This window comes from Leopardus geoffroyi, chromosome B2, assembly GCF_018350155.1.
Source record: "Leopardus geoffroyi isolate Oge1 chromosome B2, O.geoffroyi_Oge1_pat1.0, whole genome shotgun sequence".
Taxonomy (NCBI): Eukaryota; Metazoa; Chordata; class Mammalia; order Carnivora; family Felidae; genus Leopardus; species Leopardus geoffroyi.
The window spans coordinates 17,350,716-17,376,138 of record NC_059332.1 but is presented as its reverse complement, the minus strand read 5'-3'; the positions used below and the strand labels follow the sequence as shown (position 1 = coordinate 17,376,138).

At 43.5% G+C, this 25,423-nt stretch overlaps 1 protein-coding gene across 1 annotated transcript in view; it reads right to left on the bottom strand.

Annotated features, from left to right (window-relative positions):
* The window catches only part of NEDD9 (neural precursor cell expressed, developmentally down-regulated 9), a 186,311-nt gene extending 161,303 nt beyond the window's left edge, over positions 1-25,008 (bottom strand). The window contains exon 1 of the mRNA XM_045497402.1: positions 24,835-25,008. The gene's annotated coding sequence lies outside the window, so the exon portion shown is untranslated. The remainder of the gene's footprint in view (positions 1-24,834) is intronic.
* Positions 25,009-25,423: the final 415 nt, after the last annotated feature.

Genomic DNA, 25,423 nt, shown 5'->3' with positions numbered 1-25,423 from the left:
CCAATTAGGATATTCTGTTGTCCTGGCCCCACAGTAATTGGTTTAGGAATGGGCGCATGTCAGCCCAAAGAGTCAATCCTAGGGTCTTTTACCAAAACGACTGAGAACAAGATGCAGTCAGCTGGGTTGCTGAGAGAAGATGTGCACCAGGAGCTTCTGGGGGCCATCTTGGTACCATGTTGGAAGGGCCTGAGTGAGCTCAGGGATGGAGAGAGAGTCCTGATGAGACTGAGCCCCTGTATCCAGCTGTGCCTAAAGCTCTTTTTTGTTATGCGAGCTAATAATTCTAGCCCTGTAGTTTCTCAGGCCACTAGAAGTTAGGTTTCTTGGAAACCTAAAGAGTTCTGACTAACACACAGACCTGAGCAAGGCAAAATAGGACAATAGAGAATGCCACCAAAATATGTAGAAGACAGAATATACAAGATGTAATGTATGGCATATTGGATCCAAGGGCTTCTAAGGTACAGATGTGAACATAGGAATAGCTTTGAAAGCATTTTAGATAATTTAAGAGTATTTCCAAATAGAAAATGATGGTATTACTCTTTTAAATTCTTCTGGAATTGGGAAATAAAAGTTAAAAAAAAACAGTAAACTGAATTCTTTTTGTAGTAATATGGAATCGTGATAATAATAAAATGACCATCCCAAAGGCAAGAAGTGTGGGTTTCATCTGGGCTCTGACCTAGGGCTACCAACTTGTCCTGGTTTGTCCAGTGGTACCGTCCCTGTTTTGAAATTGACAGTCTCCCATTCCCAGAATCACCTTGGCCCGGGCAAAACTGGATGGTCCATCAGGGAGTTCCAGGTTTTCATAAAGAGTTACAGCGGTCACTGCAAAAGGTAAAAGGGTGGCAAGCAATCTCTTCTGCTTTGGTCAGAGGAATCTTTCTTCTGCTCAAAAATAAAAATAAAAATAAAAATAGTCTGCCCATGGCAGTCGGTGGAGCTTCCAACTCTTGATTTCTGCTCAGTCACTAACCCAGGGTTGTGGGATCAAGCCCCATGTTGGACTCCATGCTGAGTGTGGAGCCTCAGCTTAAGATTCTCTCTCTCTCTCTCTCTCTCTCTGTCTCCCCCCCTCTCTCTCTGTCTCTCCCTCTTTCCCTCCCTCTCCCTCTGCCCCTCTCCCCTGCTCATGCTCTCTCTCTCACTAAAATAAAAAAAATTTAAATTAAAAAAATCAAATTAAAAATAATTTTTAAAAAGTTAAAATAATATGCCTGAGATTTGTTGGGGATCCGGAAACCTGCTCTTTGCAGGACCACCCTTTAGCATTCCACTTTAATATTCTTTGTTACAGGGCAAATGGCTCTTACAGACCATGGTTCCTGCACCTGGCTGATCATTGCAGTCACCTGGGGAACTTTAAAACTACATACATTCCTAGCCACCACACCCGGAGATTCCAACTCAGCCAGAATCGGGCAGAGCCAGAGATCTGTATTTTTTAAAAATCTTTGCAGGTGACATAGATATAAATTATTCACAAATGTTGGTATGTTAACTATCGTTAATAATAAATCACTTTCCACACACCTCACAAATGGCCAAGACGCACCATTGTTTGAGGTACTGTTTCCATTACATATTTAACTTTCCATGCATCAGGAGGGCTTGTTCAAACAGCTAGAGGGACCCCACCTGCAGGCTTCTGTTTCAAGTAGGGCTGGGGCAGAACGGGCACTTCGCATTTCTGACGCGCACAGGTAGGCGTCATTGTAGACCATAATAAACTTAGTTGAGTGTCTTCTCTGTTCTCTTGAATGTTCGTAATCATTGTAACATCCCCCTCTCACGTCCCCCTGGCATAGTACTGGGTAAATTATTGATGAAACAATGTGTGGGTAAAAGGTTTCATTGATGACAGTGACCTTCCCACCACTTTCCGAAGAATACCGTGACCTATCCCCCTTAGCACGTAAGAAAGATTTCTGTTGGTTATCTAAGGAACACTGCCTCATGGGACCTCTGCTGAGGAGAGGGTGGGGGAACAACAGGATTTCCTGCTCTGGGATTTAGGGGCTTTGTGCTAAATACAATGAGGTCACTGCCACATTCTGTCCTGGGGCCTCCAGCCATGCACATTGGACTCTTCCCAAGACTCCATTTTGCTTGCCTGTCACTCTCTTTCTGTGAGGCTGGCAGATTTGCTTTTCACCCACCAGCTTCTCTCTTTCTTTAGCTTATATGTAAATGTTTAATGTCTTTATATTTAAACCTGTAAATGGACTTGCCAGGACATTTCCTAAACATACTCTGACTGCTGTAACTCTTTCATTTCTGTGGGTAAACTTGTCATCATGTTGGAAGCCCAAGAATGACTACTCCAATCCCTGCTCGGGCTGTGCGGGGCCCCCGAATCATGCCTGCATCCTTCGGCTTGTGTTTCTTCTCTGTTGGTGCTGGACCAGCTGTGGGGCACTTGGCACCCATCCTCGTTAGTCTTCCCACCCATCCTCGTTAGTACAAGAAATGTTTCTTGTACTAAAGAGACCTACATGCGACCACAGTCCAGACCTCAATGCAGACACACCCCAAAGTTTGAAAAAAAAAAAAAAAGAAAGAAAGCCACTGACCACTATTAGCTGCTAAATACGGGAGCACACTGTCCAAGTTCTGCAGGAATATTCAGATCGTGTTTAAGTGGCTTTGTACCTTGTACGTAACTACTCAAAGCAAGAAACAGCGCCCAGAAACTCACAAATAGTAATAATAGTCAAATGTAAAGATTCCATCTCTTTATTTCAGACTCCTGCTACCATGATAATATTGCAGATAGCTGTTTAGTTAGTATACCTTCTAGTTACCCCAGAAAACAAGATATGTGCCCCCAAACGCAGGAAACAGAGGACCATCGCAGCTCCTCCCTGGAAACAGGGTTTGCTTTTGACCAGGGCATATCATTATGGAGAAATAGTCCCTTCTAGATCAGCTCTACAACAGCAGCCTGGCTAAATGGCCAAGTCTGGGGCAGTGAACAAAAGCGGCCTTCTCTGCCCATTACTCAGGCTGTCGCCATGGGCCTCAGCTCCAGAGGTGACTAGTCAGCAACTAAAAGGAGCAGTCACTCTGCTATTCCACATTGCCAACAGCATGATGGGAACATTGCCTTTCCCCCCAATGCCATGGTGGCAGAAATGCTTGCCGGTGTGGAACGGTTCTCTGGTGCAAACTGGTCTGGCTTGGCCATGTGTGATCTGGAAGGCTCCAAAACCCTTTCAGTGTGGTAATGACATGGGTGTTGCAGGAAAAACCTCTGAACCTGACTGACAGGAAAATATCGTGTTAGATAATAATAAATAAAACGGAGGGCTGAAAAAGTTTTGACTTTCCCTTTGAAGAGTCAAGTCAGTCTAGAGGGAAATGGGGTATTTTTCTTACAGGCTTTCAGAAACACGGTGGGTGGTGGTGGGGAGGGGTGTGGGAGGAGGGAGGAAACATGGCCTGCAATTCAATCTTCATAAGTGCCTCTTGACTTTGAATTGGGATGTTGATAGTTTTTCAGTTCACAAAGCGTGTGTGTGTGTGTGTGTGTGTGTGTGTGTGCGCGTGATGGTCAGGGAAGGGTGTCGCAAGGAGAAGTTGAAAACAACTCCCACCATTCATAGAGACTGAAGAGATTCAAATAGGAAGAAGTCAAGTTCACACCATTGCAGGCAACAGAGAAGGCAAAAGTATCTCGGCTTAATGTTGCATATTACCACTGCTAGGGGGGAAACTAGGCAGTCCTAAAAGTCCATCTTTTTTATGATGGGTCAGGACCAAATATTTTGTAAGAGACACACTAGTTTGTAAAGCTTTGAGGGACTTGAACAGGCTCCTGTAGATAACAGAGAGAATACAAAGTTCCTGCCATGTGGGAAGACAAGTCCTCAGCAACCTAAGTCAGATGAGTTACAGGAAGAAAGCCAGCAAGGATTTCTTTTGGGGTGGGGGTGGAAGAGCACAGGGAGAAGGAAATATACATATATCTTGATGTAGGAAATTGTTGAAGAAGCAGACTGAAGTTTCCAATAGAGCCTGTTTACCCCTGGAATCCAGAAGCAAATGAGCCTTTGCTCAGGAGTCTAAGAAGTCACCGATCATGTTCGGATTTCTCTGAGGAAGAGAGTGGAGGAAGTTTCTACCTAATGGTTCTGGCATTATGAAGACATACCCAATAGGCTTTACAGAACAAGTGACTGACTGTTTATATTTCATCACCGTCCATATTGGTGAGTTAATCTTTGGTAAATTCACATTAAAGAGATAACTGCATATAAGCCAGTTCAAAGTTATCTCATAAGTTCCCCTCATTCTCCTGCATGAACTTGACTTTTACCTCATGTCCTTCTGGACATATTCCTCCGTGTTGATGCTTGGTTGTCATTACAGCAGTTTCTCAAGAGCTGCTTCAACCATTGTTAGGCAGGGTTGAAAAATGTTCTGTTTCATAATATCCCAAATATTCCAAATAAATTGCCACATGCTGTTGACCCCAGGCTTTAGAGAGATCTATCATATAAGGTTGGCATCCAATCTGTTAAATACCATCTTTGTCATGAAGATCTCTAGTCAAGAGAGCTTACCATGTTGGTGTGCCATTTTGTTTCCAGATACCTACTCTGCTGAGACTTGTCTCATGCCACTGAGGGACAAACCACATCTTGAGGCAGTATGGGGGGGGGGGGAATAGGCCTTATGAAATAATTTTCTGAAACTTCTGCCTATATCATAACAAAGGGAGGATGCTCTTCTATCAGCAGAGATGGGTGTGAAATTCATAGTGAAACTGCCCATCACATGCTAGGATTCTGCCGGCTTCAGTTGCCAGTGTGTCACAGAGCAGGGCAACAGTAGTCCTTCCCAGCTCCAAGTTCTCTGGTTCCTGGGAACTGCTGTTGGAAGAAGCTTCAGTCTCCAGTGCCACCCAACAGAGAAGTATGGATAGATTAAGGAGACATCACGCAAAAGAAACCTTTCACTCCGGGTAAAGAGGGCATGACATATGAGAAAGGGTTAAACTACAATGCACACCAGATATCAGCAAAATAGCAGCCAAAGGAGAGCAGGATCGAGAGTCTGCTAATAATTTCAAGAGTCTGGGGAAGAGGAGGAAATGAAACAACCCTCACAAATCAGAATGGTGTGGTCACTGCTTAGCCAGGAAGGGGTACCACCCCATGCCTACGTGGATCTTTTGTGAGAAGCTGACATCTTCACAACAGGAGGGCAGTATGGCAGGAAGAGAAAGGGTACACAGCACAGTTTCCCACTCAAAGTCAAGAGACTGGCCAAATCCTACTGATGGGTAAGCTCGTTTGTGTGTACGCACATGAGGCACTTTTTCTTAGTGCCATTTACTTTTGGGGTACTCAAGCCTTATTCAATGAAAGTGGAGGCATGATCTCCCGAATCAAGCTTCTTGGTCTGGAAAAAAGCAAACCACCTTTAGCAAGCTTGGTTTTGGGTTTTGCTAAAGGAAACTTTTGTGCTTGGACGGCAGTACCATTGAGGTAGGAATTGGAGGAGAGGGGATCCTGGTTAAAGTCTGATCAAACCTTAGATGGTGCCCTCTTTTTACCCTCTTCACAGCAGATGGTTAAGAAATGCGTGTTGCTGCTGAGAAAGAAAAAAAAAACCTGTCAGTTTTTGTTAAGAAACTTAGGGGAACATTGTGTGTCAACTATACCTCAATTAAAAAGAAATTTCCAGGGGCGCCTGGGTGGCGCAGTCGGTTAAGCGTCCGACTTCAGCCAGGTCACGATCTTGCGGTCCGTGAGTTCGAGCCCCGCGTCGGACTCTGGGCTGATGGCTCAGAGCCTGGAGCCTGTTTCTGATTCTGTGTCTCCCTCTCTCTCTGCCCCTCCCCCGTTCATGCTCTGTCTCTCTCTGTCTCAAAAATAAATAAACGTTGAAAAAAAAAAATTTGAAAACCTTGAACCATGCTTTGAAGACCAGATCGGTTGCTGAATAGATGATGAGAAGTACATAGGCCATTTAAAAAAAAAAAAAAAAAAAAAGAAATTTCCAAATCTAAAAACAAGGAAAAAAAACCCATCATGTTTTAAATCACTATAAACAATTAATGATGTAAAAGTGAGGTACTTTGTTTCATATGTGATAATTAAATGTTATAGTCAAAGATTCATAATGTCAATTATATGAAAAGATTTTATTAAGGAAAGAATCTTTTGTTGCTATTAAAAAAAGAAACCTCGAAGTGTAGCAAAAAAATTTATATATATAAATTTTTATATCATCTCCACTGATAATTATATATGATCTAATTATATATGCATATATGTGACATAAATATATAAAAATATAGTTATATATAAATATATAAGAATATTTATATGTAACTATATAAAAATATAGTTATATATAAATGTTTAAAAATATGTTTATATATAAATATATAATCTCCACCGATAATTATATATGAGCTAATTATATATGCATACATGCATATATGCATTCATGCATATATGCATTCATGCATATATATGATCTAATTATATATTCATACATGTCTAATGTATGTATAATAGATTATACGTAATCTAAGTGTGGCCCTAAGAAGCAATATCTAATATCTGAGAAGTGTGGCCCTAAGAAGCCTAAGAAGTGTGGCAAGGGAAGCTGTACATTTGAAGGAGGGAGAAAGCACTGGGGGTTAGGGGCTGGAACATTCAAGAAAAGATGTTAAGAAAGAAGGAGTATCTGAGGTAAGTCTGGTACATGGGTAGAAAGCGGAAATTAGTCTGGACAATGGTGAAGACACAGATATTCAGGGGATAGTTGGGAGACTATATAGGAAGAAAAATGAAGTCTTGATGGATGGTCGTATGCTAACAGCCTCCCATTTCATCTCTCTTCCTGCTTTTGTGCTCTAGGTCTCCCTTCTTCTCTGCCTGTCTTAAGTCCTTGCCTGTCTTAAGGCACCCTTGGGCCTAGCTACTAGCAACCAGAGCTGCAATGAATACTTTGACCTCTATGTTCTCTGAGCTTTACTTCTTTTTTTCTGGGTCCCATGATTTATTCTTCAAATTATGAAACTGAACAACCCGGGTCACGTTATTCTTTCATTTTAGTTTCTTTCTCTTGCTTGCTTTTCTCACTGGAGGGAGAGATTGTGGAGATGTCAAAATTTCGCACTGGGCTGATGATAATCATCCAGGAAATACACACCTACACACTTGGGACATGTCATAAACCACCAAGTCAAAGGTGAACCTCTTTTATTAATAGCAATACACTAGGAATTGAATGTTAAAGGAACAGATCTTCACTGACCATTCACTATGTATAAATTCTGTGCAAAGCTTTATAAGGGACAGAAATGACTAAGACATTTACAAAAGCTTCATTTATTGGACGAGACAGATGCATAACAACTGTCCCAGTGTTGAAATAAACTACTGTGCCAAGACTCTTGGTTTCATCATACTCTCTGATGATATGGCAATCACCATTGATAGTGCACTTTTTTAACCGAAAATTCCTTCCTTACAAAGTTTCTGTCATAGAATCTAACTATTGAGGCAAAATTCAAAGGATTCAGCTAGCCCTGACCAATTTCCAAATCCTTTTTTTGACTAAAATTTCCCTCTCAATCGAGAGACTCTGTTTCAATACAGAGGTTTCTCTAGTTCAGCTGAATTAACTTGTGCCACAGCTGTTACACTGCATTCACAGCCACCTGTGGGATACTCTCCTGCTCATCCCATTTGCAGAGCCAAAGACATGAAAACCTGGGGAAAGATGAGGTAGAGGCAATTCTGTGATGTAGTGTCGTGATCAATTGCTTAGCCCTGGGAGGGGGTAGGCAGGGGAAGTTGCTTTGCCAGGATTTGTGTAAGCCTGAAAACGATGTACAATTGGATGACTTCAATTATCATGTGAAGATTCACCATCTAGAGGTCATGAAAGAAAATTCTTGGAGCTTTAAGAATACATATCCTGAAAAAATGAGGGACATCAACAAAGCATAGGGAATTGAGTAGGAGGAAAGGGCTGTGGTAAGTCCAAACTATGCTCGTTTGGGACATTAAAGTACTAGACTCTAGGAGTATGTTTGACCAAGAAGGGCTCCGCATCATAGTGTGGCATTGTGTGTATTTTGAGGAAATTATTTCTTCCAAACAGTCAGCTACACTTCAAGGCTCCAGCTTCTGTGGGCCTGAGAAGGGAGGAACTTATACCACCCCCATTTCTAGCTGGGGTTTGAAGGATACGCTTTGGCTTATGCTAGTGTGACGTGAATAAATGCATGAGTGTTTTCTGGTCGGGTAGAAGTGAATTAAGATTCCTAATGGAATAATCTTGGTTTCATAGTCATTCTAAATCTTAGCAACTTTTTTTTCCATTTAATAGTCATGGCTAAAAAATGTTTAGGGCTTCCCAAGTATAAGACAGTTGTGGGGCACCTGGGTGGCTCTGTAGGTTAAATGTCTGACTCTTGACTTCAGCTCAGGTCATGATCTCAAGATTTGTGAGTTCGAGCCCTGCGTTGGGCTCCTCACTGGCAGTGGGGAGCTGGCTTAGGTTTCTCTCTCTCCCTCTCTCTCTCTCTGTCTGCCCCTCCTCCACTCACTTATCTCTAAAATAAATAAACTAAAAAAAAGACACTGTTGTAAGCACTGAATGTATTTTACTTCATCTAAATTCACAACAATCCAATGAGATGATGTGCAGAGAAGACTTAACACAGCAGGTCTGGGGCTGCTATCCTTAGAAAGCCCTGTTGGAAAGGTTGGCCTTTGGCTCGCATCTGGGAACTTGGATTTCAGGAAGGTTTCCACCATTCCCTGATAAGAATGACTTACTGTAGCTGTTGGTAAAAACAATGTGGTTTGTGTTAACACCTGCTCCCCTTTCTGGGGTTTGAAATTCTGCTATGTTCCAGACAGAGAATGCCTAAGTGGCCAGCCCTCAATCAAAACTCTAGCCTTGAGTCTCTGATGAGCTTCCCTGGTAGACACCATTTCATACCTGTCGTGACTCATTGCTGGAGGAATTAAGCCTATCCCGTGTGACTCCTCTGGGAAAGGATTCTTGGTAGCTTGTACCTGGTTTCCTCTGGACTTTGCCCCATGTACTTTTCCCTTTGCTTATTTCAGATTGATTCCATTGGGCATAACAGGTCTTAGCTGTGGATATGACTATATGCTGAGTCCTCTGAGTCCCCCTAGTGAGTCATCACACGGGGTGGGCTTGGGGATCCATGGCACACGTGTGTGACATTATTATCATCTCAGTTTTAAAGGTGAGGAGGCGGTTTCATGGAGAGTTTAAGCAAACATCTTAAGGTCACACAGCAGGCACATGGCACCATCAGGGTTTGAAGACAGGCAGGATAGCTACAGAGCCCTTGTTTCCTCCTGGGGAGCCTCTAAACTTACAATAATAATACTTCCCTCATTGGTGGATTGCGAGTCAAAGGAGATATGTTTGCTCAGAACATACTAAATGCTCAATGAAACTATATCATATTATGAGGCACCAAGCCCTCTATCTCTTCTGCCCGCTACCCAGGAAAGCTACCATACGTTTCCCACAGCTCAATGACACATAGAATGTCTCCAAGAAATGGAAACATCCATGAGGAGGGAAAAGGAAGGGGAATGGTATGCAACTCCATGACTATCTTTTAAAATGTTTATTCTATTTTTGAGAGAGAGAGACAAAGAGAAAGAGAGAGAGGGAGAGAGAGCACAAACCAGGGAGGGGGCAGAGAGAGAGGGATACAGAGAATCCGAAGCAGGCTCTGTGCTGACAACAGACATCCCGATGTAGGGCTTGAACTCGCAAACTGCAAGATCACGACCAGAGCCAAAGTCAGACCCTTGACCAACTGAGCCATCCAGGTGACCCAATGACTATTTTTTAGACAAAAATGTTTATAACAAGGCTTTTGCTTTATATGCCAAATGGAGCCTCTATGCTTTCTCTCCTCTTCCCTTGCCTCTTCTCTCTCCTTGGGTCCAGCACGGAGGGGATGGACACTGTGGTGATAAATTCAGCAGAGCTGGCTGGGTGTTTAGGAGAACTGAAGCAAAAGAAGGAGAGAGGGGCTGGGCAGCTTGGGTTGAGCCCCTTTCATCATGGTCACCCTATTTTCTACCACCCGTCCCCCAGACGGGAACACATTGTCTTGCAGCAGAATACCTAACATTCTGGTTGCTAAAATTATTTCTCAATCACCCCTTCCTACGTTTCAACCCCCCTAGTTAATGTAGAAATATCCAGTCTCTTTCCACTTGAGGAAACGGAATGACCCTAGCATTCCACAGACTTATTCTTGCACTGCTTTTAAAGAAAAACCACTCTTTCTGTTCAATGCCTGTTGGCTATATGTCAGAGCGAATGTATGGCAACTTGCTGTGTTGCCCTAGTCGATAGATCCAGATGTCCTAGTTAGAGCTGAGTTGGCTAAAGCTCACTACACCTACATGGCAGATTTTGGACGGTAATGGAAGATGCCCTTGATGTAAAACCTCATCTTCTCCATCTCCTCCGAATCCCTTTCAGTAGGGAAACAAACTTCCTATTTCGTAGGAAGAAATATGACTTACAGTGTAAATGGTGGGTGAGCAGTGGCCTGGCGATGCCGAATCAGTGAGATCAAATCCTTCCCTGTGAGCACGTTTTGACAAAGTAAAATAGGAAGGAGCCCACGAATATTAGATAGCTGGAAAGAGGACTTGGTCACAACGAGTGCCAAAAGAAGGAGATGGGACCTACCTGTACAGCAGACGTTCCCATGGGAAATCTTGGCCCTTGCTGGTCAGCAGGATGTAAGCAATATGGAAGAGCTGTAAATAAAGACCAAAACCTCCTATCTTGAAATAAAGTGTATTTTCATCTAAGAAAAATCAATGTCCTCACACCAAAGGCAAGTACACTGTCAGGATCCACTGGGAAGAGTTGCCTGGTCATTGGATAAACTCTTTTAAGCCAATGACTCAGTGAAAAAACCCGAGTTTCAGTCCTAGCTATATCTGGTGCTCAACCTGCCCAAGTTTACATGAGTTACCTCATTGATTCTATCTCTATTTCAGTTTCATCATTGGTAGAGTGGGGGATATAATAATGCTCCCAGGACGCCAGTAGACATTGGGTAAGATGATGTGGGTCAATGTGCTGACTGAACTGTAAATTAGTACCTAAATGTTAGCTATGAATGTTTCACTCCGATAACGTTAGCTATCACCAAGACTGAAGAGAAAAATCAAATGTGAAATAAAAACCTAGTTTTCATTGTATTGAGCATTCAGAAAGGAGGGTAAGTTACCTCAAGCGTAGAGCCTTTTAATGCTAAATTACAAATGGAAAGGGTATTGCAATAAACTCAGTTGTATGACCAATCAAAATATTAACTTTTCCTCATTGTAGCAGCTTAATCCTTCCTCCTGGGTTGGTCTGCTAAAAGCCACACGCAGCGGTCTAAAAGGTGATTGGGCATCAATGAAGACTTAGGTCAGAGTCTCTGGAGTGGCCAGTGATTTAGTTTCTTGGATTAAGGAAGTCAACACCCTCACCAATGGCTGGATAAAAATAACATTCCTTTCTATTGTGATCATCCTACATCAAGGCAATGTTTGAGATTTAAGCAGCACAGTGTGATGTGCCTGCTACAGTTATTATGTGGTTGAACTTCTAAAACACATAGCAGCACAAATGTGTTTTATCAATCTTTGCTGTTGGTACGAATCTTGGAGAAAGCAAAGTTGCGTCACTTCCCAATGCAGCTCACTCTAAAATGGATCATTATTCTAAGGCATTCATCATGCCTGTTAGATTCAGATTCATCTGCTCGGAGCCCTTCACCCCCCTCCCCCACCCCACCCCCCATCCCCCCCACTCTGCTCCCCATCATTCAAACACTGTGCTCTCTTCAAAAATGCCGCATACAGACTCATTAAGTTCAGAGTAAGCTGCAATTAGTAAGCCTGTCAGCTTCTCTTACAAGGAACTTATTTTTCAGTGGAAATTTTTGTAATGGTTCCTGTCTGATCTTTAACTCTTCTCTGGAGACCAAACTCCCCAGCTCAATTCTTGGCAGTGCAATCCTGAGAGTGAGTGATACCCCTTTGGACCAATTAATTACTGCAATTTCTTAAATTTAGCCACTAGCTGTTTGGCACCTTCCACACAGCACCCCTTGCAAAGAAATCCTGCAGAGCTCTGAAATGCCTGGCCCCCCTGTCTGTACCCTCAGAGATTTGTAAGCCTGGATCCTGGTCCTCAAAATGCCTCCTCAAGTGTGGTCAGGGGTAGTAAGCAAAAAAAAAAAAAAAAAAAAAAAAAAAAAAGAAGCCTCCGTGTTTCAGGGACTCACCTGCATTTATTTTACTGGTTTAGGGTGATGAGGTGATTGCCAATGTCTCCCAGCTAAACGACCAAGGGACTGCTTAGAACGTCCTGCGTGTCACCTGGATGTTGCTTCTCCCCTGGGCCTATGGGGCCATTTGCAAGTTGAGAAGCGGGGATAGGAATGTAGGATAACTAGGAATCCCAAGAGATGGAGTAAGGTTTTCAACTTAGAAGGCAAAGCAATGACGATCTGTTTAACTTACAGATAAAATAAACATTATGTCATTTATCAGTTCCTGGGATTCCTCACAAGCCCAGAAAATCAAGGGTTGTCTATGTCTCTAAAGAGGTAAATACAACGATTTTGTTTTTCTATTTGAGTCACACGGGGGTAACTACTAAAACACTTGGGTATGTTACAAATCAACATACAATGAAAGAAATCATCCCAGTAGTTTTCTGACTTTAAGCCCACTTGAACAAAGTCTCATGCTGGCAGGGACTATTGGTACTATTTCCAACGTAGCTCAGCACGCTGTAGGGAATCCATAAATATTTGTTGACTGGTGACTGATATGCACGCTGATCTCCACGAGGACAAAGGATATCCTTCTTATATTTCATCTCAATACTTATACCTATGAGCTCATGTTTATCATCTAGGTAATGAAATATCATTTTGACCTTCTTTACAGAGGTGGAGATGAATTTAGTTGGGTTATTTTATTCATCCGAGAAGTGTTTGGGTTTTGTTTTTGCACGCTCTTCTCTTCTGGCATTCTTCTCTTGTCGAACCCTATTCGCTCTTTAGGCCCCTTCTCTTTTATGAAAACTTATTCTCTCTCCTCCTCTTCTTCCTCATACTTAGTACATACTGAGCATTTAATGTGTCAGACACAGCTCTAAGTGTTTTGCGTATATTGACTCATAGAACCCTCAAACCCATGTACTGACTCAAAAGAACCCCACCGAGTGAAGTATCACTGCTCTTACCTCCCTTCTGCAGATGAGAAATGGAGAAAGAGAAAGGTACGGTGGTAACCTCTTCAAGGCCACACAACAGGAAGGAGGTAGAGGTGGGATTCGAACCCAGGCCATTGGCTCCAGAGCTGCCCTCTTAAGTATTCCACTGGTTATCCAGTCTCCTGGATCTGCCCATGTCCTGAACTCTGATGATCCCTTTTGTTTGTTGTTGTTGTTGTTGTTGTTGTTTACAAGAAGATAGCTAATAATCCTCATTTTGTTAAAAATAGGCTAATACTCTCTGCTCTATTGTATCTGTTGCTTCGATTTTAGTCCACATTTTTTCGTATCTTTGTGGTATAGATCACCTTTATTCTTTTTTAACAGTAGCACAGGGACGCCTGGGTGACTCAGTCAGTGAAACATCCGACTCTTGATTTCAACTCAGGTCGTGATCTCATGGTTCCTGAGTTTGAGTCCCGAGTCAGGCTCCATGCTGACAGTGGGGAGCTTGCTTGGGATTCTCTCTCTTTCCCCCTCCCCCTCTCCCCCCTGCCCCCCTCTCAAAATAAATAAACTTAAAAACAATTCTTAAATAAACAACAACAACAACAACAACAAACCACACACAAAATCCCAGAAGCATAGTAATCCGTAAGTGTGGATTCCCAAATTATAATGAGGATCCTCCTGATGGACGTTGTGACAGTGTTCACACTTTCGATATCAGGCACAACTGCATTTCAAATCCCCGCAAAATGAAGAAACACATGCTAGGTTGAAGTCAAAGAGAGAGCGTTGGGTCAGGTAGCTCTCCCGTGCCATTAAGAAATAAATTATTCAGCAGAGAGAAAATAAGACAGAGATAAGGCCAGCACTTCTCTAAGGAATATTACTGCTGAGGATTCAACAATGAAGCTAATATTCTCTAAGGAATATTACTGCTGCGGGTATTAACTCAGGTATGTAAAACCCTTTTCTCTGCGCAACACTTCGTTTAACTGTGAGATAGACATTTCGCTGTCAAATCATGCTGGCAGGGACCCAGGAGGGCCAATCACCGGCCTGCTTGGAGGAAGGCATCGCACGAAACAATTCCTGAACTTTTCCTATGGCTGACGCAAGCAGCCAGCCATATTTTCTCTGAAGACTGCTCAGGCCCAAAACATTTTTTGCTCTGCTCTATCGAGATGAACTCTGCTTTTCAATCAGGCTGTTATTCAAATACTGGAACAGGTCCAAATTTGCTTTCCTGAGGAAAAGCCTGTCTCTGCCTCCAGCATGCGCAGTCCAAGAGGGCGGGCTCCTGGCCCCTCACCAGGGACAACCAGGCCTGTCCGCCATTCTTTCAGTGTGCGAGGGGGGGTGTCTCCTGCCTCTGCCCTCCCACTGTCTGCACGCAAGTCAAAGGGACCAGCTTGCAGGTCCCCCAGGAGCGTCCTGGTGCACAGCCACCTCGATCCGCTGCTCAGACCGCCTCTTATTGCCCCTCACAATCTCCTCATGCTTTTCCACATCTTTCCCACTCCGTGAGGCCGGCCATCTGAGCCTCAGCTCTCCCGAGCAGGCTTCCTGACTCAAAGAACTCTCCTTTTTCATGGTGACACTGACCTCTAACACTCACTTGGTGATCCACTCACTCCCTTACTCACTCCTTTGTTTATCCATGCATTCTTATGCGCCTATCAATGCCAGAGACACAGCAGTGAACAAAACTAAGTCCAGGGGATGGGGCGCCTGGGTGGCGCAGTCGGTTAAGCGTCCGACTTCAGCCAGGTCACGATCTCGCGGTCCGTGAGTCCGAGCCCCGCGTCAGGCTCTGGGCTGATGGCTCAGAGCCTGGAGCCTGTTTCCGATTCTGTGTCTCCCTCTCTCTCTGCCCCTCCCCCGTTCATGCTCTGTCTCTCTCTGTCCCAAAAATAAATAAACGTTGAAAAAAAAAAAATTTAAAAAAAAAAAAAAAAAAAAACTAAGTCCAGGGGAGTAAACACAAAATAAGCAAATATACAGGTATTTACAATAGCAGGTGGCCGTAAGTGCAGGTAATGGCGGGAGTGTTGGAGGCATATATATATATATATATGTATAAATAAATATATACTTATTATATATAAATAACATATATTTATAATATATAAATATATATAAATATACAATATATAATTTATTATTATATATTATGTTATATTATATTATATATTTTATTATTATTATATATTTATATGTATATAAATATATAATATATAATATATATAAATATATATTTATTATATATAAACATATATAAATTTATAAATATATAAATATATAAATATATAATATATATAATATATATATTATATATATTATATATAAATATATATATTTATTATATATATAATGGTCAGGGAAGACTAGCGTGATAAGGTGTGACCTGATTGTTGAGGGAAGTGGGGAGCCTGGCAAGTAAGACTCAGAAGGTCCTTCCAGTGCAGAAGTCCTGAGTCGGGTGCATAATTGGCCTTTTAGGGGAACATTAAGGAGGCCACTCAGCGGCCTTTTAAGTGTGGTCTTTGCTTTGCAAACAGATGTATGTTTTTTTCCTCAACTTGTGGGTAAGCTTCCTGGATAATCCGTGATAAAGTGTCACGATGCTTTCTTTCTTCAGTAAAACTCCACTGTCTGAAGTATACCAATCAAAGTTTTTGGTAAGGGCTGGAAAGAGCACAAGGATACTTGGATAGCGTTATAATCCCTAGCTTGTGGCCCTCGAATATCCCAGTAAAATACCAATGTTCTTAGAGTGTAAGTTATGCCTAGGCTCATAGGCCCAGAGCCACATACAGCACTTAGCAAGCAGGCACAGATAACCTCATCACTTTAAAAAAAAAAATGGATTCTCAGGGAGACTGGGGGCTCAGGAAGTTGAGTGTCTGACTCTTGATTTCTGCTCAGGTCATGATCTCATGGTTCGTGGGATCGAGCCCTGCATCAGGCTCTGTGTTGACAGCGGGGTGCCTGCTTGGGATTCTCTCTCTTTCTCTCTTTCTCTGTCCTTCCCCCACTTGCTCTCTCTCTCTCTCTTAAAATAAACCAACAATTAAAAAACCTTTTAATTAAAAAATGGATTCTCAGCTCTAAATAAAATGAACTAATCCCTTGATTTCTAATAACTGCCCTTGCTTCAGACAAAATACCAAGAGTGCAATGAAAACAGAGGCCAATAAAGTAAATAACTTAAAGCAAACAACCAAAGGAATATCATCAAACAGTCCTAGCTGAGCCTTTCCAAATCAGTGCTTCTCAAATCATAACACCTTTATTAAGTGGTTCTTTTATCCATCTTGCCATAAAAATAGAGAAATATGAAAAAAAAAAACTATGTACAAAATAGTTCGGTCACTTTATTTTAAATACAACTGTATGCAATTTGTTAATCCTCACTGTCATTTATAACTGAATTATATGTACTTTGGAAAGCTGTACAAAGGATAGCATGCTGTGTGTGATTGTTGAAATGTGTTTATGGTCGTTCTATAATTTACATCTGAGGTCCCTCCTCAACCAGGAATTCCATGAAGACACAACCTTATTATATCCCAGTACCGTATTATCAAGTAAATTGGATTTGATTGGCTCATGTTGTATTTGTAGTGCTTCTTGTAGGCATAAATCTTATAAGGGATTTTAATTCCTTGGGCATCTCTTCTGCATGATTTCCTTAAAGATGGGGATTTTTCTACTTAGCTTCATTGTTGAGTCCTCAGTACCCAGCACAGTGTCCGCCCATAGGGGGCCCTTCACTAATGTTGAGCAAATAACTAACTGATTTTCTGAAATGAGATATGGTATCTGTGATTGCTAATTTTATGTGTCAACTTGGCCAAGCCAAGAGATCCCCATATTTGATCAAACATTATTCTAGATGTTTCTATGAAGTTACTAGTCAGGTAAGATGAAAATTTAAATTAGTTGACTCTGAGGAAAGCAGATAGCCCTCTATGATGTGGGTGAGCCTCATCTAATCAGTTGAAAGCCTTAAGAGAAAAAGACTGATTGCCCCTGAGGAAGAATTCTGCCAGCCAACTCTGCCTTCACACTCAGCTGCAACATCACCTCTTCCTCGGGTCTCCGAGGAACTTGCCAGCTTCAATAGAAGCATAAGCCGATTCCTTAAAAGAAAGCTCTCTGTATCGTTACACATATACTCACATGCTATTGGTTCTGCTTGTCTAAAGAACCCTGGCTAATTCAGTATGCCTTACTCATTTACTCTCTCAATGAATCACTCAACACATGCTATTTACCAAGAATCATTCTCACTCACCGAGGCCCCACAGCCGCCAAAGCCAGACCAGTGACACAACCCAGATAGCTCGCTTTTTTTTTTTTAATTTGAGAGAGAGAGATAGAGAGAGAGAGTGCCCAAGTGGGAGAGGGGGGCAGAGGGAGAGAAAGAGAGTCTTAAGCAGGCACCATGTTCAGCGCAGAGCCCGACATGGGCCTCAATCCCACCATCATAGGATCCTGGGATCATGGCCTGAGCCAAAACTCAAGAGTTGGATGCTCAACTGGCTAAGCCACCCAGGTGTCTCCCCACCTCCTACAGCTTTTGACCTTAATTTCTCCACTCTGGTGGAGGACCAGAGAGCGTTGCCTCCTCAAAGTTTCATTTCTCTTGTGATGCAAAGCACCTGTACATCTCTCTAGAGAAACAGGTGCCAAGAGAACATTGTACTTGTCAAAGCTGTGTTGTGATGGTGTTATGGGAGGCACCGATCTACTACTGTAATTTTAGGGGAAAATACTTCCCAGGGCGATGCTGAGACATTAATAGTATCACTTCCTCTAAATATTTCCACTCTTTAGAGTGAAGCTGTGGGTGGGGAATTTCCGTCATGGAAACTAGCCAAAAGGTTACAAAAGGTTCACGGACACGGTACCACTTGATGTGTGGCAGATAATTGGTCCCTCCATAAGGCTAAGGAAAAGACACATCGAAAACTACATCAGCTGGAAGCCTCTAGGGGAGCACGACATGAAATCTGGTTCTCTTGGGGATCAAGCAATGAGATTAGCAGTCACGGAGTCTATCTGTGGACCCGAGGGAGGATGCTTCGGTAGAGTCCATATTCACATAGACCCTCCCACTGAGGGTTTGTGTGGTAGGGGAAGTGGACATTGAGAGTGAAAGCCTTCCTTAATGTGCCCGCAGGAAGCACAGTCCACCCCTGGGAGTAGGTTTTCTCTCTGGGAGTCATTTTTATCTCTTTCTTCCTTCCCCTTTAAGGCCCCTCCTCTCCTTTGATGTCTTTTTCCTTCTGGCTCTCGGTTCCCTAATTCATTTACCTCTTACCTCCAGTGGAAGCCTGTTTCTAGCATGAAGCCAGCCTCACGCCTCTGCTGGTAGTGTTTTGTGCATGAGAGAGGGAGAGATCTGGGGAGCATTCCTGAAATTACACCCTGAGCCTTCATCAGTGGCAATTACCTAGCACTGTCAATGGGGAGAAATGATAAATAGACTGTCATATGTCCACTTGATAGCAGGCTATACAGCCATCAAAATAACTCGTCAACACCTATTTGCATCGATGTGGATTAACCTTCAGAAACAATGTTGAGCCAATACGTTCCAGTTATGGAAGGATATATATGGTATGATCATATTTGCTTAAAGTTAACAAACAGGAAAAAAATAAACAGCATATACAATACACATAAATTACATATTAATTAATTTTTATATAAATAAATTTAGACATAACTTATAGTCCACATATGATATATCTGTACCTATAGACATATGAGGCATATCTAAAAAGAAAAGTAAGGGAGAATGATTAACACAAAATTTAAGAGAGCAGTTCCCTTTGTGGGGGGCATGGGTAGAAACTGATACAATTGGCTGGGGGCATGAATCAGGCCTCAAGGGTTGGTAAGGTTTATTTCTATTACTATTTAGAAGGTAGGCACGCGTAACATATGCTTCTTTGTAGTATGAAATGTTTTCCAATACCTAAAAATTTTTCCTAAAGTGAAATTTGTGCAGATTATTAATCCTCATTTATCATCTTCCTTGGAAAACGAAGGGAGGGGCTTGGGGGATAACAGCTGCTTATAAAAATCAAAGAGAACGTTAGCGGAGTTATAGACCTCCGTTAACCAAAGCTTCCAGTCGGAACCGAAGGTGAAAAAGAATTGTGGATGTACTGATACCTTCACTCGTTACCTCCCTTCACCATTGCTTGACTTACTTCTGACTCCCCAGGATGCTTCCTTAGGGCAGAACCACCATGTAATGGAGCCGGGAAGGGTGTCAATTTCAAGCTATCATCACTGCCTGGATATTTGGGAGCTATCGTGGGTGCAGTGTTGATTTGAATGATCAAAACAGTCTGCAGCAAAGGGTGGCTTGGACACCCCAGCCTAGGACGTCCCTGTCATTCGTGGCCCTGTGGCATGCACACATGGCAGGTGCTGGGTGGAATGAGACTCAGCTGTGGCCTTGAGGAGCTCCCACTCTAATGAAGCTCTGCCAGTCTTCTCTCAAAGTCCTGCCTCCCGGTGTCTACCATATCAGTTGTGCTCCCAGCACAATTAGTAACATGATTTTTTTTTCCTTTCAATCGACTCACTTTTTTTTTTTTTAACTTGAAGATATTTACTTATACTAAAAGAAAGTTTATACCACTCCTGCAGGTGAATAGCCAGTGCCGCTACAGTTAATAGAAGGTAATCATGGAAAACAGATGCAGGAAAACAAAATTATGCTGGTGAATTTTAGCTGGCTCTCGTTGACTGCTGATGGCTCATAGTCCAAGGCTCCCTTTCTCCTTGTTAAAAAGGTAAATGGCCAATGGTTAGAGAATGTTAAGATCAGGCCAATCTCAAACGATCAGGAGAGTGAAAATGGAAAAGTTTTCTGTGGCAAGGTCTAGTGACAGCATGATTATATGCTATATCTGTGTATTGTGTATATCCTGTGGTGCCCCACAGTTTGGAAACTTTGATCAAAGGAGTTGCCAGGAGACAGATAAGTGGGAGGAAAATGGAGGGTATTTGGAGTAAGGTGTGATACAGTTTTGCACAGAACATGTTACGTCTAAAGGAACTCTCCCTGGGGCGCCTGGCTGGCTCCATTGGAAGAGCATGTGACTCTTGATCTCGGGGTTGTGAGCCGGAGCCCCATGTTGGACATAGGGATTACTTAAAAATAAACTATTTTCATTACTTTTTAATGTTTATTTATTTTTGAGAGAGAGAGAGAGAGCAGGGGAGGGGCAGAGAGAGAAGGAGGCACAGTATCGGAAGCAGGCTCCAGGCTCTGAGCTGTCAGCACCGAGCCCAACGCGGGGCTCGAACTCATGAATTGCAAGATCATGACCTGAACAGAAGTCAGACGCTCAACCGACTAAGCCACCCAGGTGCCCTAAAAATAAGCTCTTTAAAAAAAATAAAGGATCTCTCCCCGTGTACCTGGGTCCTTTCTCTAAGCAGGATCTCATAAGGGGCTGAGGAGGATGTCCTCCATATGGCCCTGAATAGATATGAGGGATATCAAAATGCGGATGCCCAAGTAAACGGGGAACAGTGGGTGACATGACCTGAGTATGCACAGGGCTGTGTAGCAGCTTGAATTTCCCCAGAAGCAGACCCTGACTCATATTCGAGTGCATGTACTTTGTTTGTTTGTTTACTTTTAAAGTTTACTTATTTGTCCTGAGAGAGACAGAGACAGTGCAAGTTGGGGATGAAAAGAAAGAGAAGGAGAGAGAGAATCCCAAGCAGGCTCCTTACTGCCAGCACAGAGCCTGACACCGGGCTCAAACTCATGAAACCAGGAGATCAGGACCTGAGCCCAAACCAAGATGCTTAACTGACTGAGCCACCCAGGCCCCCTCAAGCGTGGGTAGTTTAACCGATGATCCCAGGACACCTTGCTGGAGGGCAGGAAGCCAGGGAAGAGTCGTGAGAAGGGACGGCACATAAAAGGTCAGTTATCAAGCCGGCTACCCCTGTGGCAACTGAGCTTAAGTTCACGTGGAAACTTTAGGGAATCGGTAAAACGTGTGTCTTAGAGTTATTCCACTCAGGCCTGAGGGAGCTGGGATGTTTACGGCCCACTCGAGGGTTGGATTCTGGGCCTTTTCATTTGCCTTTAAGCAATTACAGTGGCCCTACTTGGCTTGGAGAAAGCTCTCAGGTCCTGAGATAAAGACTCAGGCTGTTAGAAGTTAGCTCAGTCCCGATGAGGCCCAAAGGATGTAGGTAGGAAACTGTTTTCACTCCACCCTTCCTCTGCTAGAAACTTCAAAAACGTGTCATGCTTGACCCATACCACAGCATTCCAAGAGGGCTCTTTCCCCTCATTTACATACAGAGAAAGAGGCTCTATCATTTTAGGCATCATTTGCCCAAAGTCAGGCAGCTTGTGTTCTACACCCCTGGTTACGCCTTCCCGGTCGTCTTCTTTTTTAACGTCGAGGTGAAATTCACATGACATACATTAGACATTTGCAAGAGGACAATTCAGCGGCGTTCAATATGGTCACAATGCTGTGCTAACACCACCTGCATCTGGCTCCAAAATATTTTTATCACCCCCACAGGAAATCTCCTACTCAGTAATAGCCACTGGTAGCCACCAACCTGCATTCTGTCTCTACTGACTTACCCATTCTGGGTATTTCATATAAATGGAATCAAGTACTTCTTGTGCCTGGTGTCTTTCACTTTACACAGTGCCTTTGAGACTTAACCCTGCTGTGGGATGTATTAGTAGTTCATTTTTTCTTTGGTGGCTGCATAATATTCCATTGCGTATGGACATACCACAATTTGTCTCTCCACTCATCTGCTGATGGACATTTAAGCTGCTTGCCATCTCAGGCTGTTGTGAATAGTGCTGCTAGGAAAGTGTGCACCCATGTACATATTTGAGTCCCTGTCTTCAGTTCTCTTGGATGTTTAACTAGGAGCAGAATTGCTGGGTCACGTGACAATTTTGCATTTCTCTTTTCAAGGAACTGCGCTAGTCTTCTTGCGGGGGCTCCTTCTCCTCTAACTTCTATTTATTTATTTATTTATTTACTTATTAAAAAAACTTTTTTAACATTTATTTACTTATTGAGAGAGAGGGATGGAGCACGAGTAGGGGAAGGTCAGAGAGAGAGAGGAAGACACAGAATCTGAAGCAGGCTCCAGGCTCTGAGCTGTCAGCACAGAGCCCGGCGCGGGGCTTGAACTCATGGACCGCGAGATCATGACGTGAGCCAAAGTCGGATGCTTAACCGACTGGGCCACCCAGGCACCCCATCCCCTACCTCTATTTAAATGTTAGAATTTCTTGGGGCGCCTGGGTGGCTCAGTCGGTTAAGCATCCGACTTCGGCTCAGGTCATGATCTGGTGGTTCCTAAGTTCCAGCCCCATGTTGGGCTCCAGGCTGCCAGCTTTCTCTCTGCCCCTCTCCCACTCATGTTCCTTCTCTCTCTCTCTCTCTCTCTCAAAAACAAACATTAAAATAAAATAAAGGTTAGGATTTCTTGAGATTCGATTCTAAGCCACGCTCTCCTTTCCCATTTGATACTTTCCCTCAAGCATGTATCACCCACAATCATGGTTGCAATTACCAAATCTATGCCAAGGATCCCGAGACCTCTCCCCTGAGCTCTAGATATTGGCCAGTGTCAAATGCCTGACTGACATCTGCATTTGGATCAATTCTAGAACTGAACCAACCCAAGCCTGGTCCCCACCAGCTTCCCCAGTCTCAGTGACTGGCTATGACAGCATCAAGGTCCGTTTGAATGTACAAACCGGGAAACTGGGGGGTCATCTCTGACCCTTCCCCCCTCGCTCTCCTTTTCTGTCCACCACCAAGTGCCGTTGATTTTCCTTTCTAGCTGACTTTTAAATTTGTGTAATTCTGTCTCCACTGCGACCACTCTTGTCTGTATTCACGTAGACACACTTGCCTGGCTGACTTTCTCCACCTTCTGATCGGTCTCCCTGTCTCTAGATGTGGTCCCTTTCCATCCGTCCTCCACACCTATTCTAACAGCCGTGGAGGACCCCTCTACCTTCTCCGTGGCTTTTAGAATAAGCAGCATCTTTCATGCTGCACTTTGGGCTAATTTGACCCACTATCCCCTCGCCTCCCGCTGCACTGGCCTTGATTTTGCCAGATAATTCTGTGGTCTCCTACCTCAGGAAACGGTCTCTGCTGTTCTCTCTGCCTGGAGCATAGCCTTGTGAACTCCTACGCCTTTTTTTCAATTCTAGTCTCATTTTCTTTCTAGAAACCACCCTGCCTCCCAGACGAGATCAGCTTCCCCCACAATATGTTGTGATCCTTATCGCATTTGTGTAATTAGTAATTAACATCTGCTTCTCCCCTGCGCCTTAAACTTTTTGGAAGCAGGGCAATGTCCGTTTTCCTTCATCTTATGTAAGTTTTGACTTAAAAGCAGCTGCCCCATGAATGAACTAATTAATGAGAAATGGTGGAGCTCCAACCCAAAGCTGATTTCTCATCCCGCCCTTTCCACTGCTCCACTTTGCCCCATTCTTAAAACAAGGATGTCCTTGCAGATTGGAAGGAATTTATCCCAAACTGGAAGGAAGTAGAAACAAGGAGGAAAATCACTTGACTTGTTCCCAGGGTCCTGTCATGGGCTCTTCACACCCACTTCTGGTGGGAACCAACTCTCTGGGGGCGGGGGGGGGGGGAGAAGCTCCTCAAACAGGGGTTAAGAAGACCAGAGCACACACCCTCAGCTCTCATCATGGGCACACAGGGCAGAAAACCAGCCCGCCGACGTCCACACAGCTTTGAACAACATGCAACGCTTTTCGAATGGCATTCCCTTGAAAGTCGTCCGTGTTTTTCATTTTGAAATGATTTCAGCAAGATGAAAAGGTGCCTCATATCCTTTGTGGAAGAAACGCTACCGAATGAATGAATGACTCAAGGGAATTAGTAAATACAGAATAAAGAAAGGATGGAGAAGTTGAGGTGGCCCAGTGCGAACAGGTAGAACATAGTGTGGTTTGTCCCCAACCCCTTAGAGATGATGCTGATGGCCAGTTCTCTGCAGAGCCAATCAACCCTGAGTCCAATCCCCAATCACCATTTCCTACCCCTCCACGCTGAGTCCCAGAGGGACTGAAAATGACATTATGAATGATTTTAGTCCATCACAATGTGCAAGTGACAGCCCACACTTTGAAGTATTGAAATAAGTTAGGAGAAGCCAAGCTCAAGGTTATCACAGGTATGCTCTCTGCGGAGGGCAGCAAGGGGGAGGAGCCATCCAGCTTACACACCCGGAAGCACCTCCCCACGATGATTTCAAAAATAGAATCATGTAGGTTTCAGGTTGCTTTAAAGCCAGTGCCTGCGGGTCGACTGGAAAGAATCCTGGAGTCCCTCTTTCCACCTTTGGGACGTGTTGAGGCCCTCTCAGCTCCAGTTCAGGGGTGTCAACAGCGGGGAACACTAACAGATGTCTGATACCAACTCAGGAAGTCAGAGTCTGAGTGAGTCCCACCCCCCGTCAGGCCACAACAAGTGTCTGAGAACTTACCCAGGGCAGAGCCACTGCTGCTGGATCGTCTGGTCTCACTGGTATTCTCTCCCTCTCCCCAGTCACGCAGGTGGGAGCTGGGAGCTCAGTCCTGCCTCATCCCGATGCTTGTGTCTTGCCCCGGCCACCAGATTCGCTTCTAAAGGCAGCTGCAAGCATTTCCCTACTGAGCAACCACACACATAGACTGTGAACAGGGTTTGTGCGTGTTTTTCCTTCCGGTTGCTGCAAGTGATGTTGTCTCAGTTCATTTCCTCTCTGTGTCTTTTTTTTTTTTTTTCATACACTGGGGGCGATATGTAGTTTAGGGGCAGGTGAGAAATCTAGCTCTCATCGGTACTGCTTGCTCTTTTGAGAAAGAGAGGTGATCTTTAAATTATCATTGCAATGGCATTCTGCAGAGTGGCATAAACTCCTTTCTAGGCTGCCTGGAGGCAAACATTCGGCTATGTTAAGGCCAACCAAATCAGGGTTTTGTCGTTTTATGGACTTAATAGACTCTAAAGAATTCCACTATAAGTTGACACGAAGCAACTTTTCATTCGACCAGTATTTTTTGAGTCTGTGCATTGATAGGCACCCTCCTAGG